This window comes from Ambystoma mexicanum, chromosome 9 (assembly GCF_040938575.1).
Source record: "Ambystoma mexicanum isolate Mex_15411 chromosome 9, UKY_AmexF1_1, whole genome shotgun sequence".
NCBI lineage: Eukaryota > Metazoa > Chordata > Amphibia > Caudata > Ambystomatidae > Ambystoma > Ambystoma mexicanum.
Window position 1 is genome coordinate 487,598,274 of NC_090931.1, and position 12,474 is coordinate 487,610,747.

Below are 12,474 nucleotides of genomic sequence, written 5' to 3' on the forward strand. Positions count from 1 at the left end.
CCGATACAAACACAAGAAGGACCTTTCCAAAATGAAATGGTGAAAAAATTTGACTGGAGTCTGTTTTTACAGATAGGTCTTGTGCGCCATATTGGAAAACATGGCTGACCCGATTTTTAGCTACTGGTGTTCGCGATCGGGAAAAAATCATGGTAGTTAGTTTAAAACCATGGTAGTTTGTTTAAAACCAGCCATTTCAAGAGGGAAAGGGTAACATTTGACTGTTACATGAGTGTTTAGACTCAGGGGAAGCTAGACAACCCCTCCAGCACTCTACAGGAAGATAGTGTGTGCTGGGTCTGTACATTTAAAAAGGCTAATAAAGTCAATTTAACTTTACATGTTCTTTGAGACAGTAGTCAGTCCCAGAGAAGGTATTTAAACCTTGGGGAGTCTGAAGACACCCCTGTGCCAATGCACTGAGGGTGCTGTGTGACACACAGAAAAAGATTATGCCTATGGAGTTTTTTTAAAACTCCTTATCCAAAGAACAGAAAAGTAAAAAACACATCAAAATACATGAAAGAATGGCAAAAAAGGCCCACACTCTTTCCAGGTAGAAATTAAAAATATATCGACCGTCCACAAGCCCAACGGCAGTCCAAAGGATCCCCAGCCGGGTCCCTGTCCGTTCCCAGAGGGAAATTCTGTAATGATGCATAGCCAGAGCTCCAGGCTGGTCAGGGATGATGTCCCTGGCCTTGGGTGGCTGTCCTTCATGTGGGTTGACCGTCCGCAAGTCCAGCAGCAGTTTCAGGGAGTCTCGGAAGGCTCCCCATCCTTTCCCAGAGGGAGAAGGTGTAACGCAACCCAGCCAGAGCTTAAGGATGGGCAGGGGTGATGTCCCAGGCCCTGGGCACCCGTCACCCATGTGGGTCGACCATCCCCAAGCCCAGCATGCAGCTCTGGCTGGGCTGTTTTATAGCTTCTCCCTCTGAGAAAGGTTGGGGACCCTGCTGGGACTCTGTGGAACCGCTGCTGGGCTTGGGGACGGTCAAACCACATGGAAGACAGCCAAGGCCAGGGACATCACCCCAGCCCATCCTGGAGCACTGGCTGGGCTGTGTTACAGAATTTCCCCCTGGGGATGGAAGGGGACCCTGCCAGGGGCACCCTGGTGCTCCTGCTGTGCTTAGGGACGGTGCACCCACATGGGAAACGGATGCCCACGGCCGGCCCCCATCATTACTGTGCCCATTTGCCCTAAGGGGGGGTGGCAGAATGTACTGCCCCATGCTTGGGGCGCCTGTGGTAAGATTTCTGGTGGCCCTCCCCCCACCCCAAATGGATGGGGGCATCTCATGTGCCCCTTCCTAGGGGCAGAAATGTGCCCCTAGGGATGGCTGCTTGAGGTGCCCCTGCATCCATTTGGGGGGGTGGGCAGAGGGCCACCCCCTTTCCATTACATACAATTACTTGTGGTTTAGTGTGCCCACACCCAAAAGAAGTTATTATACGCATTACGCGTGCTGACGTGAAACTGAAGGAAATCCAACCCCCGGGCCATGAGGAGGAACCTCCTCCTCGCATAGCCCGGGGGCAGAGATCACACAAAGTGAAGTGCCAAAAAGGATGAGCTATCTCGTCCTTGGCACTGCAAAGATAATGCTAAGGATGAGATTGCTCGTCCTTGGCACTTAAGGGGTTAAAGGCAGAGCGTGGAGGTGGTTCATCAGGTAGACACAGTTGAGCTAAGGGCCAGTATTTAGTGATCAATTTCTTTATTTAAAAATCCTGGTGACCGTGAGTGATTACTCATGTCATTTGTTTGTCAGGACCCTCATTTGTAGAGGGTTCTGGTGTAAGGAGGGCATCACGATATGTAAATCTGGCACGTTTTTTTAGATATATTCAGCAGTTTCTTCGGATATCTTTGATCTCTCAGTCTTGTGGTCTAGATCTTCTGTATAGTTGTAAAAATTCTCAAGTGATGCGCAATTCCTCCTAATGCAGAGATATTGCCCATAGGGTAAGTTCTCCCTCAGATGTTTCGGATGGTCGCATGAAAAATATAAAAGCATATTCCTGTCACTTGGCTTGTGATACAGACTGCACTGTAGCTTGTCTAGATGATGTTTGTTCTTCAGATCCAAAAAGTGTATCTTGGTATTGTGGTGCTCCATCGTGAATCGAATATTGATGTCATGGTTGTTCATCCATGTTATAAAGGACCGCAGTTGGTCTGCGGACTCAGCCCAAATGAAGATGATGTTGTCAGTATACCTTTTCCAGGATTTAATATATTAAAGACATGGGTTATTGTCCGTGAAGATGAAGGTATATTCAAATTGGCCATGAATAAGATTGCTAGACTCAGAGCGAATGCTGCACCCATTGCTGTGACTTTTGTTTGGAAATAAAATTGTTTATCAAATTCAAAGTAATTCCCACAGAGAGCCAGTGTCATAAGCTCAATTATAAAATTATGAGGTACTCTGTTTTGTAGGTTATACCTAGTCATATGTTCTCTCAAGCATACAATGGTCACATTCTGAGGTATACTGGTGTACAGCCACTTATTTTTTATTTTTTTTATTTAAAGCTTTCAGCGTAAAAAAATACAAACTTTTGCTTAAATACACATTTTTCCCTCATCCACATATAAAAGCCAAACCTATTATTTTCTTTCTTTCTTAGTTCTACATCAGATTGGATCCAGGTTTGGCTGTGTGTTAACCAAATTTTGTCCATTGTGTTTTTAAACCATTTCAAGTTTCTTTAGCATTGATTCAAGAAAAATCCCTAAGGCTTTAGTAGTTTTCCTATTTGGATTGTCATATAGGGCTGACCACCATAGGTCAGAATCTAGATCACATGCTGGAGACAATATTGGTTGTAATAGGCATCCCCTTTCAGTTGTAAGTTCGTGGCAAAACGTGATTAGGTGTCGAGTCGTTTCATCTTCTTGTTTGCATAATCTACAAAGCTTTTCTTTTACCAGGCCGTATCTGACCAGGTTTGTCCTTGTTCTTAGGATGTTCAAACAGAAGCGCATTATAAGGTCTCTATGCTTCTGATTGGCGCTTTTTTGTAGATATCCTGGCAATATCTGTGGGCATCTAGTTATCTTTTAAGACAAGGTATGAGGACTCAAATTCACTCTTGCACGTTCTGTTTCTGCCCAATCTATTGATAGCAGGAGTAATTTTACTCTCTTCGGATGTTGACATAAGGCACTCATTGATACGTTCATATTTTGCAATAGTTCCTTGCATTTCAATTTCCATTCGACCACAGGCCAAAAGGAAATTCCTCCTCCTTCCTTCTTTAGTATTTGATATTGTTTTGGACAATCTTCTAGTGAGATTTTTCTATTGGTGGCTAGTGTTTTCTAGACTATTTGAGCTCGCATATAATACAATCCCAGCTCGTGCCATAGGATACTTATTGGTACACATATAGGGATTTTCAGCAGTTTACGCCAGAATCTGGCTTCAAGTTTGTCCCACGTTTCCCATGGGATCCTCAGGGCCGTTTTTCCCGCGTATGTTACGGTAGGGATTACTTTAGCGTTGTAAAATTCTACAATCGGACGAATGGAGAATTTGCAGAACTTTCTTTTTAGTATTAATGCCTGTAATGTTAGTTGATCCATTTTTCTCTGTAGATGATCAATCCAAGGTTGCTCACTCCAATTCGCGCTCACGATTGCTCCCAGGTATTTTGTGTCTTTCACTATTTTTATTGCTTCATTCTCTATGTGCCATTTGAAAGCTTTCTTGGTAGTAGGACCTGGTTTTACGATTATCATTATGACTGATTTTTCTTGATTATTTTTTTGTTTGATTTCTTTCAAATGAGTGTTTAAGGCTTCCAGTTTCCTCTGTAGCCCAATTGGGGTTTTGTCCATCACTATGAGGCCATCTGCATATAGTAGATAACCTATTTTTGTTTCTCCTAATTTAGGAGAACAGGCTCTTGGTGGTTCCAAACAGTCTTTTACATCCAGGATATAGAAGTTGTAGAGTATGGATGCTAGTGGGCATCCTTGTTTGAGCCCACACTTTGTTACGATTGCCTTTGTTAGATTTCCCTTTCGATTTAATCTAACACGCATAGATGTGTTTGTATGGAGAATTTTGATGGCTTCTATCAGGTCTCTCGGACAGCCTTTGTCTGTCATTTTAGCCCATAGAGATTGTCGATCCACTCTGTCAAAAGCAGCCGCCATGTCTATTGAAGCAATAAAGAGTTTTTGGTTTTCTTGGATGGTCTTTGCTTTTAAAAGGTTTAGAATAAGGAGGTTTAGACTACAGTCTCCGTTTTCCACAAAGCCTGCTTGTCTGCAATCGAAATGATCAGAAGTTTGAATCCATTCCTTTAATCTTTTTAGTAGTATACCAGCAAAGAGTTTACCTATGACGTCCAAAAGAGACATTGGACGATAATTCTCTGGACATGCTCTGTCTCCTTTTTTATGTATCGGAATAGTGATTGACGTTGTCGAAGATTCTGGAATCTGCCTTGTTTTTACTATTCGTGTGAAGAGTACAAAGCACATGTTTGGCCATACCTTCGGGGCTTGCTTTAGTATTTCATTTGTCAGGCCATCTGGCCCTGGGGCTCTGGATCTGCTTGCTTTGGTGATCAATGCTAGGATTTCGCTTTGCGTAAATTTGATGTCCTAGCCATTTTCCTTGTCGGTTACTTGGGGGGATAACTCATTTGTAAGCTCACAGTTGTACTTTGCTTCGAAATATTGTTCCCATTTGTTTTCATGTATGGGATTAAGTTGTTCTTCACCTTGTTGATTTCCTTTTTGATTTAGCAAAGACCATAGGTATTTTTCGTTTTTGTTTCGTGTTGCCATAAGCATCTGTTCAGAGTCCTTTTGAAACAGTATTGCCCTATGGGATTTGACCCAATTTCGATGCCCTTAGTCCAGAGTTGCCTTTGAATTGTACGATGCCCATGTGGATTGTCCTACTAAATCTCCTTGAACATTACCATTCACTTGTAAAATGTCACGGTTCTCCATTTCCATTTGCCATTTTCTTGCTCTCGATTGTTTTTGTCGATTATGACTCGTCCTATTTGCCTGGTTGTTTTTATTTTTATCACAGGTGATGTTAAGGTCACCACACAGAATTAATGCCGGATTGTCGTATTCTGATCTCAGTTGATCTAGATAGTTGGTAAGCGTGTCCAGAAAAGTTTGTCCATCTTTGGCCTTAACATTTCAATACAGGTTAAAGATAATCAGAGTATTTGTTTTCTCTCTTTCGTTTGGGTTGCCATTTCTTTCTGCTTCTTGTTGCAGAATTATTATTTGTATCTGAGAGGATGGTTGAATCGTACGGATTACTTTTCCACCGTACGTATTCTTTATAATGGTTAAGAGGCCTGCAGAAGGTCTACCTTTTTTTCCTTTGAGCGCTTTGTTCAGGTAATAGGTTGCACCATGTAAATATGTTTTTTCTTGTAGCCAACACTCTTGAATACAAATAATGTCTGCGGTCAAGATTTCGTTGTTTATTTTTTCAACCAAATGATAAAAACCTCTTGTGTTCCAGGAGGGGAATTTTATTTTTCTTCGGAGATCCTGGCCATCGATCTATTTTTTTGTTTCTTTTGTTTTTGTATCCAGTGTTTCTGCTAGCCATCCCCATGAGCTTTCTGTATCAATTTCTGTTTCAATGGCATGCTCAATATTCGGTTCGGAGGCCAGATTCAATTTCTCATTTCCTTTGATTTTCATCCGAAGAGCATTTGGGCCCCGTAGTATTGTTGGAGAGAACCGCATAGGTCTATAGTCCACTTCATCTTCACTTTGGTCCCCGTGGGCCTGTTTTGGCTCTTCAGAGCTTTTTTTCTTTGGTATGTTCTTTTTTTGATCTTTTTCACTCTGTTGTTGATTTTCTGTTTTGACATCAAAGCCCAGTACTCGGAGGTCGTCTGCTGCTTGCCATATTGAGTTCATGACCGCCTTTGATTTTAAATGTATGCATATTCTGTCCAAATGTTCTTCATTCAGGAATTCTACAATTTTTATATCTTTCAGTTCAATAACTCTCAGTTGTGGGACATTATGCAGGAGTTTCATTAAATTTGATCTATTTAAGATCAAGCCATCCTTTGCTCTTAAAATTCTCTCTATTCTTAGTTTGTATAAATGGGTTTGGTTGTTGAAGGGCTCTAGTTTGTTCTTATCGCTCCTTCTATCCTTTGTCTCATCGTGTTCGTAGGAGCTTTTCAATCCTGAGCTCTTATTTGCGTTTGTGCTCTTTCTTACCTGTCCTTTGCTAGATTGTTCAATCATGGCGTTAAGCAAATGTTGTTGCTTTTTTCGAGATCCTTTTTCTTCTCAATTTGCATTCTTTTTTCATGCAGAGTTTGAAAGGGCGAACCCGGGCCTTCTAGATTTTCCGGTGATTTGTTTTCTTTATTTCCAGGAACTTCACTGTCCTCCATTGACTCTTGCGAGCTTTCATTCTCGTATACTGATAGGAGTAGTAAAGATTCTTGCCTATTTGACTCATTTGAGGAACTTGCTAAAGTACTCTCTAGTTCCACATCTTTGATATATTCTCGATTTTGGTTTTTTGTTTGTGGTGGATCATCCTTTTTTTTTCATTATTTGCACTTGTTGAATAGGATTCGGTGTCTCTTGTCCTATAGGCTTTAGATTTCTGATGAACTGCCGTGTTCCTTCGTATGTCCATTTTTTTTGGTTTGGCATGATTTTAGACTTTTTGTCTAATTTTTCCATGACCTCTTTCTGTCTTTTGTATTGTTTTTCTGAGTCGTCCTTTGATTTATCAGCCTTGTCTGGTCGTTTTAATTCTTTTATATTTTCAATGGAGAATAATGGATAAATACCATTATGCTGGTTTTGGCCGTCATTATGTTGTGAGGTCTGTACCATTTGGCCATTGTTCAAGGCATCTTCCAAGTTTCTTTCAGTTCTTCGATTGCCTATTGGCAAATTTCGACTATTCATTTGATCTATCACACAAGAGCTTGCTGTTTTGGTTTTTCTACTCCGGAAGTCCGTCACAATTACCCTTTTTTGTTCTTCACTCGACCTTGGGGTTGTGTCCAGTTTTTCTGTTAGGGTACTTTTATTCTCAGATTGGATGTGTTTTTTTTGGCTCTCTGATTTAAGTAGCTTGATGGTATCACTGAAACAGTGCAAAAAGGCTCTCTTATCTTGCCGGGCCTCTTCAATTAGGTCATTTAAGGTCTTAATTATGCCTTTTTCTGACTCTTTTTCTTGTATCTTTCTTTCTTTATCTACCTCAAACTGTTTTTCCACCTTGGAAGATCCTTTTCTTTCACTTCCACACTATTGGGGCTTGGCACGATATGTTCTTCGTCACCCTGCTGTGTGGCTGAAATCGTGCTACTGCTTATTTCTTGGGGTACATCTTCATTGGTCATTTGTGATGGAAGAAAGACATCGTCTTGCAGTTCTGAAGTGATTTTATTATTCACTACCTCTTCTGCACTCATGGCACTTTTGTTTTCATTTTCTTTTCTTTTTTCCTGGTCCATAAAAGCAGTAGGTCTATTTACTTCCACCTCTCCATATTGCCTTTTTGTTCGAGCTGTCTGCGGAGTTGAGGTATTTATAGGTTCATTTTATAGATATCCTTTGGGCTTCAACCAATTTATCAGCTTGTTTCTGTTGGTTAGAAGTTGCATTTTTTGTGGGCACATATTTAATTCCTTCGGTCTCTATAATCATTTTGCCATTAAGTATGTTAGTAGAGCCGCTTTTATCTATTTCTGGCTATTCGTTCTGACACATTGTTTGCTCACATCGGCACGATGCTAGAAGAAGGTCATGGTCTGACATTTCCATTTCAGTTTGCTGCTGTTTGGAGTCCATGACCCTAGTTCCCAAGGTGTGATATTTTTGATAGGAAAGTAAGTCTTTCTTTTTAAAGTGCCATCTTATGGTTTTTATTCCTGAGAGGGACGAGGCACGCGGTTTGGTTTTCCGCATGGGAACTTGTTTCAGAGGGCCACCTGCCCCATTGATTAAATTTGTTCTTGCGTTTGTTTTTTCGTGTGCCACGACATTAGATGATTTTTGGATATTACACTGTGCGCGGCTCTTTCCTGGAACTCACATTGGTTCTTTGTTCTGGGGGGACAATAGATTTGTCCTTCTCACACAATTTATGTCCATTTTGTTTTGCTGCTGGTAGTTTTATTTTTGTGGCTTGGGGGCTTTCAATGCCGTCCACACATGCTGCTGCTTCAATGATCTCATATAGAATGCTTGGTATAAATGTTTTTGGTGCTTTGGCTTTGTTATTGATTTTGTTATTCATTTTTTGCCTTGTAGCGAAAGAGGCTTCTTCCTGTGGTAGACAGAAGCCTTCATTCCTTGCTACTTCCCTCGCCGACACCCCCCCCAGGCAGCGACTCTCCATTTTGCAGTCGCTCCCCTATACTTTGCTCTGCTCCACATACTTTGCCTGAGTCTGCTATCATGATATCATCGCCATGCGCGAGCACATCTCCATCAGCATCGTCGCATGCAGCAGACTGCGACCCATCGTGGCTGACAGAGGAACTGCGTAAAGGTGAGAACGGAAATTTCTCCATGACGGATAAGGAGTTTACCGGGGGGGTGGAAAAGAGAGGGGTAGGTGAGGGGGGGATCGGGGAGGCAGTGGCTTTGTTTGTGTGGATCATACCATCAGTGGGGGGGGTGGGCGCTGTTGGGGGCAGAGAACATAGCCTGCCTTGAACATGTGCACCACTCGGTGCCTCACTTTCTTCCCCCATAGAGCCCCCGGAATCGGGCAGTTTCGTACGACTACGGGTGTTAGGTACCTGAATGCTTACCCTATTACCCACAGTCATGTTTGATGTAGAGTCCATGTTGAGCCTTTTGCTTCCCACTGCGCCGATCACTCGCCAAATAGCCGCACAACAGCCAGCGGGCCTGTCTACACCGGACTTAACGCCGCAAGGGTGGCTCCAGCAGTAATATATTCACTGCTAGGGTCACGTGACCGCTCACGTGCTGCAAACTGAGCCTGCCTCCTCCCGGAAGCAGGGTCCTCCTCCACCAGCAAGAGCCTTGCCTAGCTCGCAGTGCTGTGGTGACTGGATTCTGAATGCAAAGCGTTCACGTAGAAAAAAGAAAAAGAGTTCACTCTCCTCGTAGCAACACACGCCGCTCGGGCGGCTCCAGCAGTAATATATTCACTGCTAGGGTCAAGTGACCGCTCACGCGCTCCAAACTGAGCCTGCCTACTCCAGGAAGCAGGGTCCTCCTCCACCAGCAAGAGCCTTGCCTAGCTCGCAGTGCTGTGGTGACTGGATTCTGAATGCAAAGCATTCACGTAGAAAAAAGAAAAAGAGTTCACTCTCCTCGTAGCAACACACGCCGCTCGGGCAGCTCCAGCAGTGATATATTCACTGCTAGGGTCACGTAACCACTCACGTGCTGCAAACTGAGCCTGCCTCCTCCCGGAAGCAGGGTCCTCCTCCACCAGCAAGAGCCTTGCCTAGCTCGCAGTGCTGTGGTGACTGGATTCTGAATGCAAAGCATTCACGTAGAAAAAAGAAAAAGAGTTCACTCTCCTCGTAGCAACACGCCGCTCGGGCGGCTCCATCAGTAATATATTCACTGCTAGGGTCACGTGACCGCTCACGTGCTGCAAACTGAGCCTACCTGCTCCAGGAAGCAGGGTCCTCCTCCACCAGCAAGAGCCTTGCCTAGCTCGCAGTGCTGTGGTGACTGGATTCTGAATGCAAAGCGTTCACGTAGAAAAAAGAAAAAGAGTTCACTCTCCTCGTAGCAACACACGCCGCTCGGGCGGCTCCAGCAGTAATATATTCACTGCTAGGGTCACGTGACCGCTCACATGCTGCAAACGGAGCCTGCCACCTCCAGGAAGCAGGGTCCTCCTCCACCAGCAAGAGCCTTGCCTAGCTCGCAGTGCTGTGGTGACTGGATTCTGAATGCAAAGCGTTCACGTAGAAAAAAGAAAAAGAGTTCATTCTCTTCGTAGCAAACACACCAGCCACTTAATGTCCATAGTCACTAACAATTGTGTGGAGGGATCAAAATCTAAGTTCTCAAATGTTTGGATGGTGTGGGTCGTATCTCTCAAATAGGATTCAGTCAGCATACTCATCGGTTTCAAAAATGTGTCAACAAACTTACATAGTGGCTCGAAAATTGAGCCACATCCCGAGACTATTGGTCTGCCTGGTGGTCCTCTGAGTTTTTGTGGATTTTTGGAAGGGCATACAAAGTTGGAATGCGTCCCTGTTCAAAAACTCAGATTCTTTATCCAAAATCCATCCCCTTTCAAAGCCAAACAAATTCACTGTTTCCTCATTCGTTATTTTCAGATCCTTTGCGGGATCTTTTTCAAAATTCTGTAACTGTCGGTGTCCTGTAAATGGGTTAGGAATTTTGTGATATTGAAAGGTACTCATAATCAAAATCCCCCCACCTTTATCTGCGGGTTTAATTAATACATTTCAGTTTTTGGTTAAATCATCCAGGGTAGCACTTTCCTCCTTATTGATGTAATGTTTCAGGAAGGTTTTCTTGCTTTTAAGAGTGTTGAGATCTTTCAAGATACATTTTTCGAAAGTAATGATATGTCTGGGAATTTTATCTTACTGTGGAGTGAAGTTGGACGGCACATGTAACTGAATCTGGATCTCTTTCCCTGTCCGGAAAGTCCTTAAAGAAGGTTCTTAGTCATACGGTTCTCAAGAACCAGTGAACTTCCATCTCAAGGACAAACCAGTCAGTCTGTTGTGATGGTACATATGACAGCCCTTTGTACAGAATAGTTATTTGGGCCCTCAAAATTCCTGTTTTGGCTAAATTGAAAATGGGCATGATCTGGGTCGCTGTTCTTACCGGTTGAAGCATCTCCTGCCTCACGTCTGACGTCTCATCAGAGTTTAGGGTTGTAACCATGGTGGGCCCCAAGCAGGCCCACCATACCCCCCTCTGCTTAAAAAGGGGGGTGGAGGTGGCAGGAGATTGCAGAAGAAGGGTTGTTGGGTATACTTGGTATTGTGGTCCAAGTCGCTGCTCGAATCTGAAAAGGTAACCCATCTCCTTTTACCAGGACCTCTTTGTTGTTCTAAGGCCTGTTTCTACGCAGCTTCTAAGAAATGGTCAGATGTATAAAGAAAGATTTTTTCCAATTTAAGCTCACGAATATCCTTTGCCAATTTCTTGTTTTTTTAGAAATGGTTGCCGTCTTAATGTCACCAAACAGTTTGTTGACTTCTCTTAGTTGTTCTCGAGCGTTAGTCAACACTGTATTCAATAGGAAATTCTCTTGCTCCTTATCAAGGTCTTTTTGGATATCTGCACTGATTCTTTGGGCCATTGTAAAAGTAAGGACCATAAGGTCTCAACTACATTTGGTGGCACTATGACTAAAATTAATCTGTTAAGAATAAACAGGGTTCATTCCATAATACAAGTCCTGCTGGTATGGTATTGGCTTTCAAGTATTCCTAGAGAAAATGTAATTCCATTCTGAAATTCTTTTTCCTTAATTTCAGCAAGTCTTTGCATGAGTTGGAATTTTCCCCAACTAGATTTGTGCCTGCGGGGTTAAAAATAGATGGACCTTGAATGATCTCCGAGGTCTGTTCAACTGAGTAGGTGAGGGTTTGATTCTCGACCATCACCATGTATGTCGATACTTGAAGAGATCAAAAAGGTCTCAAGCTGTAGCACAGGTGTGTGGGTCCCTTGGTGCTGGAGATGTAATTACGGAATTTGAAGGGCAGGTATCTTCCATTCATGTAATTGCCTTCTTCTGCTACTTCTTCTGTATACCCAATGTGTACACTTGTGGAAAATCTACATTCCTCCATATGGGTGCCTCCTTAGTCACAACTCCTCCCCACCCCATCACCCTCAAGGCTGCCTTTTGGGAGTCAAATGCACTGGCCCCAGGTCCTGTTGATTCACACTCCACCCTGCTTCCTCAATGTGCTATCTTTAATTGCAAGTGCATTCAGGTGCATACTGCAAAGAATGGCATACATCTTCACTGACATACACTAAAAGGAGAGGACCTTTAATTATAAGGAGTATAAATGTAACTTTTTTGACATTGAGGAACTTTTTGGAACAGATATCATATGCTTGTACTTTCGCGACCTGTTATTGTTTGTTCCTTGTAGTTTTGGTTCTTGCCTTGTTTATTGTATTCCTTTGTCTATTGTTTTAAGACTTGTCGCATGAGTGTAGGCCACGGAGACACTGAGTTCCTCTACTCCGTCTGTAAATTTTGAGAAAAAGCACAACAGTGCCTACACTTCTTTGCGCCAAAGTAGATAAATAAAGAATTCCAAACAACCGTTGTTTCTGATGAAAATAATTCTTTGTTTATTTTTTGCTTTGATAAAGGTAAAGCCCTTCTTGGATGACACATGTTTCGGTGACTGCGCCTTTCTCAAATCCGGGCCTTTTTAGTAAGGTTGCAGTTCACCCAATATAGTGTAATTTTGCCGTCCTATTATTGA

At 42.9% G+C, this 12,474-nt stretch overlaps 1 protein-coding gene across 13 annotated transcripts in view; it reads right to left on the minus strand.

Moving 5' to 3' along the window:
- PITPNM3 (PITPNM family member 3) overlaps window positions 1–12,474 on the minus strand; it is a 6,156,742-nt gene that overhangs the window by 1,566,451 nt on the left and 4,577,817 nt on the right. The window lies entirely within an intron of this gene.